Source organism: Scomber japonicus, chromosome 3, assembly GCF_027409825.1.
Source record: "Scomber japonicus isolate fScoJap1 chromosome 3, fScoJap1.pri, whole genome shotgun sequence".
NCBI classification, from domain to species: Eukaryota; Metazoa; Chordata; class Actinopteri; order Scombriformes; family Scombridae; genus Scomber; species Scomber japonicus.
The window spans coordinates 36259858-36268441 of NC_070580.1; positions in this window are offsets into that span (position 1 = coordinate 36259858).

Below are 8584 nucleotides of genomic sequence, written 5' to 3' on the forward strand. Positions count from 1 at the left end.
TGTGTGTGCTCATGTATAAATAAATGTGTGTCTATCCTTCTGTGAAAGTAAGAGCTAGTGCCTGATGTACACACGCTTCACTGTCAGTGTGTGTGAGTGTGTGTGTGTTTGTGTGTGTGTGTGTCTCTGTGTGTGTGTGTGTGTGTGTGTGCGTGTGCATGAATGTATGTCAATGGCAGATTCAGACACTCACAGTACAAATTTAAAAACATGCCTCTATGTCAGCTCCTCTTCCTCCTTTACTTTTCTCCTGAGCCCCACACACACACACACACACACACACACACACACACAGGTTTGTGGGTGTCACATTGTTGTGGAATCTGGCCGTGTGTTGTGTAGTTGTTGTGTAATTGTTGTGTAGTTGTGGTGGCCTCGCAGCATTACCGTAGACCAGGGTCCAGATGGTCGAGCTGTTCCTGCCCTGAAAGTGGAGCACTGGGCTAAGCTTCCATTATATAGGCTTAAAACACACTAATCACCCAGCAGCACTCTGCACTGCTTTTACTGTGTGTGTGTGTGAGTGTGTGTGTGTGAGTGTGTGTGTGTGTGTGTGTGTGTGTGTGTGTGTGTGTGTGTGTGTGTGTGTGTCTAATCTCAGTACTACTGTCACTGAGTGTTACCATGACTAGTCGTGTCTGCCTGTCTCATTATTCTTACATACATGTTGCTGCTGTCAGGAAACTCGTTAAATATAGAAGTGAGGCCTCCTGTTGTCCTCCAGTTAAGGAAGGAAGGGAAGAAGGAAGGAAAGAAGGGAGGGAGGGAGGAAGGGAGGGAGGAAGGGAGGAAAAAAGGAAAGAAGGAAGGAAGGAAGGAAGGAAGGAAGGAAGGAAGGAAGGAAGGAAAGGAAGGAAGAAAGGAAGGAAAGGGAAAGGAAGGAAGGACAGAGGAAAGAAGGAAGGAAAGGAAGGAGGGATGGAAGGGAGGAAAGGAAGGAAGGAAGGAAGGACGAAGGAAAGAAGGCAGGAGAGAAGGAGGAAAGAAGGGAGGGAGGGAAGGAAGGAAAGGAAGGAAGGAAGGAAGGAAGGAAGGAAGGAAGGGGAATGGAGGAAGGAAAGGAAGGAAGGATGGAGGAAAGAAGGAAGGAAGGAAGGCAGGAAGGCAGGAGGGAAGAAGGAAGGGAAGGAAGGAAGGAAGGAAGGAAGGAAAGAAGGGAGTAAAGGAAGGAAGGAAGGGAGGAAAGAAGGGAGTAAAGGAAAGAAGGAAGGGAGGAAGAAAGGAAGGAAGGAAGGTAAGGAAGAAAGGTAGGAGGGACGGAAGGGAGGAAGGAAGGAAGGAAGGAAGGAAGGAAGGAAGGAAGGAAGGAAGGGAGGGAGGAAGGAAAAAAGAGAGAAGGAGAGAGGGGGACAGAAGGAAGGAAGGAAGGAAAGAAGGAAGGGGAATGGAGGAAGGAAGGAATGGAGGAAAGACCGACTTAAAAAGCAGCTCTGCAGTGACTGAAGTCTCTCCCCTCTGACTTTACTTTACTAAAGTTATTAACTGACCGTTTGAAGCCGCGTGTGTGTGTTGGCAGCGTGTCACCATGACGACACACATCAATTAACACGTTAACGAGCGTAGCTGCAGGTCAGAGAAACGCTGCCACGGGAAAACACCCGCTCCGCTCCGTCACCGCGGGCGACGGCTGGCAGAGAGAGGAGCCGCTGGCACCGCCGACCTTCATCTGCCATCCAACCCAGTGTGTGTGTGTGTGTGTGTGTGTGAGTGCGTGTGTATGTGTGTGACAGTGTGTATGTGTGTGATAGCGTGTGTGTGAGTGTGAGTGTGTGACAACGTGTGTGTGTGTGTGTGAGACAGCGTGTGTGCGTGACAGCGTGTATGTGTGTGTGACAGCGTGTGTGTGGGTGTGTATGGATGTGTGTGTGTGTGTGTGTGTGTGTGTCTGTGTGTGTGACAGCGCGTGTGTGTGTGTGTGTCTGTGTGTGTGTGTGGGTGATAGCGTGTGTGTGTGTGTGTGCGCGACAGCGTGTGTGTGTGTGTGTAGGGCTTCCCCAGGTGCCAGGGCCGGCTGACATCTTGGCCCGGTGTGATGTGGTGGCAGTTAGATGTGAGCCCAGATGGTCGTGTCACCATATTACAGTTATTACGGTATTAATGACTCAACTGTCTCATGGTCGTGTCACCATATTACAGTTATTACGGTATTAATGACTCAACTGTCTCATGGTCGTGTCACCATATTACAGTTATTACGGTATTAATGACTCAACTGTCTCATGGTCGTGTCACCATATTACAGTTATTACGGTATTAATGACTCAACTGTCTCATGGTCGTGTCACCATATTACAGTTATTATGGTATTAATGACTCAACTGTCTCATGGTCGTGTCACCATATTACAGTTATTACGGTATTAATGACTCAACTGTCTCATGGTCGTGTCACCATATTACAGTTATTACGGTATTAATGACTCAACTGTCTCTCACATAAAAGAGATTTAACAACATTAGTCCAACCTGCAACCTCCCCTCCTTCTTTGCTCCCTCCTCCTTCCATCCTTCCTCCTTTCCTTCCTCCCTCCGTCCTTACTTTCCTTCTCTCCTAAATTCCTTCCTCTTTTTTCGTCCTCACTCCTTTTCTTCCTTCCTTCCTCCCTCCCTCCATCCTTTCCTCCCTCCTTCCTTACTCCTTTCCTTCCTTCCTTCCTTCTCTCCTTCCTTCCTTCCTCTTTTCTTCCCTACCTCCTTACTCCTTTTCTTTCCTTCCTTCTTTCCTCACTCCTTCCTTCCTTCTTTCCTCCCTCCTTCCCTTCCTTCTTTCCTCTGTCCTTCCTTCCTTCCTCCTTTCCTTTCCTCTCTCCTTTCCTCCCTTGCTTCCTTTGCTTCCTTCCTTCGTTCCTTTCCTCCCTCCCTCCTACCTTCCTTCCTTCCTTTCCTTCTTTCCATTCCTCCCTTTCTTTCCTTCCTTCTTCCTCCCTCCCTCCCTCCTTCCTTCCTTTCCTTCCTTCTTCCTCCCTCCCTCCCTCCTTTCCTTCCTACTTCCCTTCCTTCCTTAACTGGAGGACAACAGGAGGGTTAATATTCTGTTCTTCTTCTCAGTTCACATGTTTCTGTCCATGATTCATCATCTAAAAACAAACTTTTAGACTTTTTTTCACAATAAACAGATAAAAAAACGTAAAGGTTAAAAATCCACTGCGGTACATCTGTGCTGTCTTCTCTCACTCTGCTGATTCAGCAGGTTCAGACCTCCCATGATGCACTGCTTCACACCACAATACACCAGTAGCACACACACACACACACACGTGAAACAAAAAAAAGCTGCTGTGACATATCAACAAAGACGGATCACTGTTCTCACACACACACACACACACACACACACACACACACACACACACACACACACACACACACACACACACACACACAGCGTACCACCTGTCTGTGTCTCCAGCTGTTTGGAGGGTTTTTTGTACTCAGCTCTTTGTGTTTGTTCATCTGTTAACTTTAACAAACTCTCACACTGGAGCTCAAACACTTCTCTCATTAAGGAAACAAACCAGTACATTTATATTTATATTTATATCTATATTCATATTCAGGAAGCAAGAGACGATGCAGAAGTAATACTAGAGACTAACGTTTATTAGTCGGCTAGCGGAGCTAACGTTTATTAGCCGGCTAGCGGGGCTAACGTTTATTAGCCGGCTAGCGAGGTTAACGTTTATTAGCTGACTAGCGGGGCATTTACAGAGGGTTAAAGACTTGTTGATTAAAAAAACTATTTTTATAATTTTTGTGCCAGAGCTGTCATCTTTTTCTTCTTCTTAGTTTCCGGCAGGCTAGAAGCCTTGCGCCTTGTTGCTGCCTCTCACTGGTGAATCATGAAAGTGCGACAGGTTGGTAAAAGGTGCTTGGATTAGCACCAACAGAGCACTGGCTCTAGCACTAGCTCCGAACCAGCACTGGCTCCAGCTCGGTGGAAAAGGGGTATCAGTGGGATGGGAACAGAAGTGAGAATTATTGTGGTGATAATGAATGTGATGTGTGAATGCTGTGTTTCCAACCAGGCCAAAAACAATCAGAAAACTAGATTTAATGCAGGAAACATTAAACTGGCTCATTCCCGTCTGAACCTCTAGTCTAGGATGTGTTTTCAATGTTTAAGACGTCTCAGTGACACACAGAGGAAGCAGGAACAGACTGAATCAATGTTTTAATGTTGACACTATTTAAATACGTGCTCCTCCTCCTCCTCTTCCTCCTCCTCCTCCTCCTCTTCCTCCTCCGTGTGTATCTAACATCTCTGTGAGTCTGACTGCTCTACTTTTGCTCTGCCGTCATCCTCAATCTGCCTCTCTGCTGCTCACACGTTAAAACCTTTCATCTGCACACACGTTACAGGCTTAAACAGTCGCTGTGTCATCCTAGGAAAAAACAGTCGCAGTGTCATCCTAGGAAAAAACAGTCGCTGTGTCATCCTAGGAAAAAAAAACGCCTGGTCAGCACAGCTCGGTGATGTCACCTTTCATTTGTCCTTCTTGTGCTTCTGCGTCAGGTTACACCATCTGATCGGTCACAGCGGAGTCAGCTGATCAGTCTGCTCATCATTCAGCCAGAATAGCAGCCGTCTCTTTTAACTGTTCCTTCTTTCCTTCCTTCTTCCCCTCCTCCCCTCTTTCTTTGCTCCCTCCTCCTTCCTTCCTTCCTTCCTTCCTTTCTCCCGCCCTCCTTACTCCTTTCCTTCCTTCCTTCATTCTCGCCTAAATTCCTTCCCCTTTTTTTTCCCTTACTCCTTTACTTCCTTCCTTCCTTCCTTCATTCTCTCCTAAATTCCTTCCTTTTTTTCGTCCTTACTCCTTTCCTCCCTCCCTCCTTACTCCTTCCTTTCCTTCCTTCCTTCCTTCCTTCTTTCTCTCCTAAATTCCTTCCTCTTTTTTTGTCCTTACTCCTTTACTTCCTTCCTTCCTTCCCTTCCTCCCTTCCTCCCTCCGTCCTTACTCCTTTCCTTCCTTGTTCCTCCCACCCTCCTTACTCCTTTCCTTCCTTGCTTCCTCCCTCCCTCCCTCCCTCCCTCCTTACTCCTTTCCTTCCTTGCTTCCTCCCTCCCTCCTTACTCCTTTCCTTCCTTGGTTCCTTCCTTCCTCCCTCTCTCCCTCCTTACTCCTTTCCTTCCTTGCTTCCTCCCTCCCTCCTTACTCCTTTCCTTCCTTGCTTCCTCCCTTCCTCCCTCCCTCCTTACTCCTTTCCTTCCTTGCTTCCTCCCTTCCTCCTTACTCCTTTCCTTCCTTGCTTCCTCCCACCCTCCTTACTCCTTTCCTTCTTTCCTTCTCTCCTAAATTCCTTCCTCTTTTTTTGTCCTTACTCCTTCCTTCCTTGCTTCCTCCCTCCGTCCCTACTCCTTTCTTTCCTTCCTTCCTTCCTCACAGACACACACACCTCCACTCGTCTCTTTCTATCATTGTAACGATCATAAAGAATAAAGAGTTATACATTTTAATCCCACTGATGATGTTTATCTCTTAAGAAGTTACAGAGACGTTGAGTCATCGCTGAAATCCATCATCCATCTGCTCTCAACTGCTGTCAGACAAACACACACACACACACACACACACACAGACACACACACACACAACTACACACACACACACACACACACACACACACTCACACACTACTTCAATGACACATATTAGGATGATTTAATGTGGTTATAACTTGTATTTTATCTATTAAAGCTGTGATGAAGGACTTGCTTGTTAGTTATTGTAGTTTAATATAAGTTATTATGACTCTGAAAGTAACGCTGCTGTTGTAGTTTAGTCTGTCTTCAAAAAATGACGAGACAAGGCTTTTAGACTTAAATTCAGACGTGATTCTTTAGTGAATAAAAGAAAGACATACGCGTTAGGTCTAGAGCAGAGGTGTCAAACTCATTTTCGTTCGAGGGCCACATACAGACCAATTTGATCTGATGTGGGCCGGATCATTAAAGAGATGGAAGGAAAGAACGGAGGAAGGAAGGAAATAAGAAGGGAAGGAAGAAAAGACAGGCAAAAGGAAGGAGGAAGAAAGGTAGGGAGGACAGACAGTGAAGGACAGACAGACAGTCGGAAGGAAGAAAAGAAGGAAGAAAAGAAGGAAGGACAGACAGAAGGAAGGGAGGGAGGAAGGAAGGAAGAACAGAAGGAAGAAAGGGAGGAAGGACAGAAGGAAGGAACGAACGAAGAAAGGAAAAAAGGAAGGTAGGGAGGAAGGAGGACAGATGGAAGGAAGGAAAAGAATACAGGATGGCAAGTGGGCCGGATCGCACCCCTCGGCGGGCCGTATCTGGCCCACGGGCCGCATGTTTGACACCACAGAGTCTATAAAAGGAGTTCAACTCTTCTGAGAGCTAAAACATCGCCCCTGTATTTCTGAACAAGCAGCCTGTAGAGGAAGCACAACATTTTAAAGTCTGTGTAGTTTGACATACCACAGAAAAGTGTGTTGTTAACCACCCTGTCAAATTTGAATGATAGAAAAAAATTCACCAAATATATGAAATTAGCTTCAAAGTTGTGTAAAAATCAGCCTCTTTCTCTGCTACCAAACGCTGTGGGCGTGGCCTCCGAGTTCACTGAAACATCTGTCCTGATTATATTCACAATAGTCAGTTGTATGTTTAGTTTAGTTTTTCATGTTGTGTGCTGTTGGTGTATGTTTGTTAATAATGTTTTTATGATATGATGAATTGTTTGCTAATAAATCACGAATAAATATTTTAAATGATTGACAGCCCTAATTATTATATATTATTAGACACTGTATATTAAAGCTGGGCCATTATATCGATATCATGATATGAGACTAGATATCATCTTAGATTTTGGATATCGTAACATCGTAATATCGTAACATCGTAATATCGTAACATCGTAACATCGTAACATCGTAATATCGTAACACCGTAACATCGTAATATCGTAACATCGTAACATCGTAACATCGTAATATTGTAACATTGTGATGTGTTATCAGAGTCTAATGTCCTGCTTTTAAAGCTGCATTAAAGTAAAATATATTATCTTCTGAACTTAACAGACTGTTCTAGCTGTTCTGTTATTTTCCTTTTACCCACTCTGTCATTATATCCACATTACTGATTATTATTTATCAAACATTTAATGGTGTAAATATGTTGTTAAAGCATCAACAGTCATCTCTATAATATTGTTGTAATATTGATATTGAAATATTTGGTCTAAGATATTCTGTATATGCATTAGTTTTAGCTCAGTGTATCTCATTAACAGGAAACTAAGTGTATATATATGGTAGTGCTGTCAGCATTAACAGGTTAATCGTGATTAGATAAATGCAATCCATAACGCGTTAATTTTTTATTTTTTTTTAAATTGCATTTTAACTTTGCAAGCCTTTTTGTCCCTTCTACTCCCCCGTAGACGGCTCCTCTAGCTGTAGCGCTATGCTTTGAAGTGGCCTCCTGCAGTAAACCTACCGCGCTGATGGAAAGTAAGAGAGCTACTGGACTTTTGAACGGCTTGTTTAACTTTAAAACACTTCCAGACGCTTCAGTTGACAAGTCAAAAGTAAAATGCAACCTGTGTCAAACGGAGTTTAACTACCACCGGAGTACGTGGAGTTTGAGTTAGCACCTCCACACTAAACACCCAGGTGCAGCCAAGCCAGCCTCAGCTCCACCAAAGGACCATTTTGGAGTGTGGGAGTCGCAGCAGAGCCGTGATTGATTCCCAGTTAAGACACTCTGGTAAGAAATGCTTAACATTATGGGCTTAAAACTGCCTTCAAATGGAAAATAACAGGATTTTAAACATGCAATTCAAAACGCCATTAATCGCGATTAACTGTGAAAATTCTGCGATTAATCTCGATTAAAAAAATTAATCGTTTGACAGCCCTAATAGATATATATATATACATATATAGACCTAAAATGACATTAATGACCTGAAGCTTTGCTAATGGAGGAATGTTTATAATATATGCAGATAGAAGCTTTTCTTCTTCTGCACAGATTCAGTAACAGCACTCACATTATAACAAGAGTACAGTGGAGCTTTATTCTAGTGATGGGACAAACACAGCCTGCAGCATCTACAGAGGAAGTCCACTGTCTACTGAACACACACACACACACACACACACACACACACACACACACACACACACACACACACACACACACACACACACACACACACACACACACACACACACACACACACACACACACACACACACACAGTTTTTACACTTTACAGTCACGCAACCCTCACAACAGCTACTACTCTACTACATTTAAAGAGTTTGGATGATGAACAGAGATGAAAGGACGTGTGTGAGCGTGTGTGTGTGTGTGTGCGTGTGTGTGTGTGTGTGTGTGTGTGTATGTGTGTGTGTGTGTAAAGTCTTAAACACAGAGCAGATTAAACTTAATTTCAGGGTTTGAACACAAAGATAAGGTTAAAACAGTGAAAGCCAATCAGCTGCTGAGTTTCTTCCTGTCTTCCTGTCAGCGTGTCGTTCTCAGTGTTTGTCACTTCCTGTCAGCGTGTCGTGTCGTTCTCAGTGTTTGTCACTTCCTGTCAGGGTGTCGTGTCGTT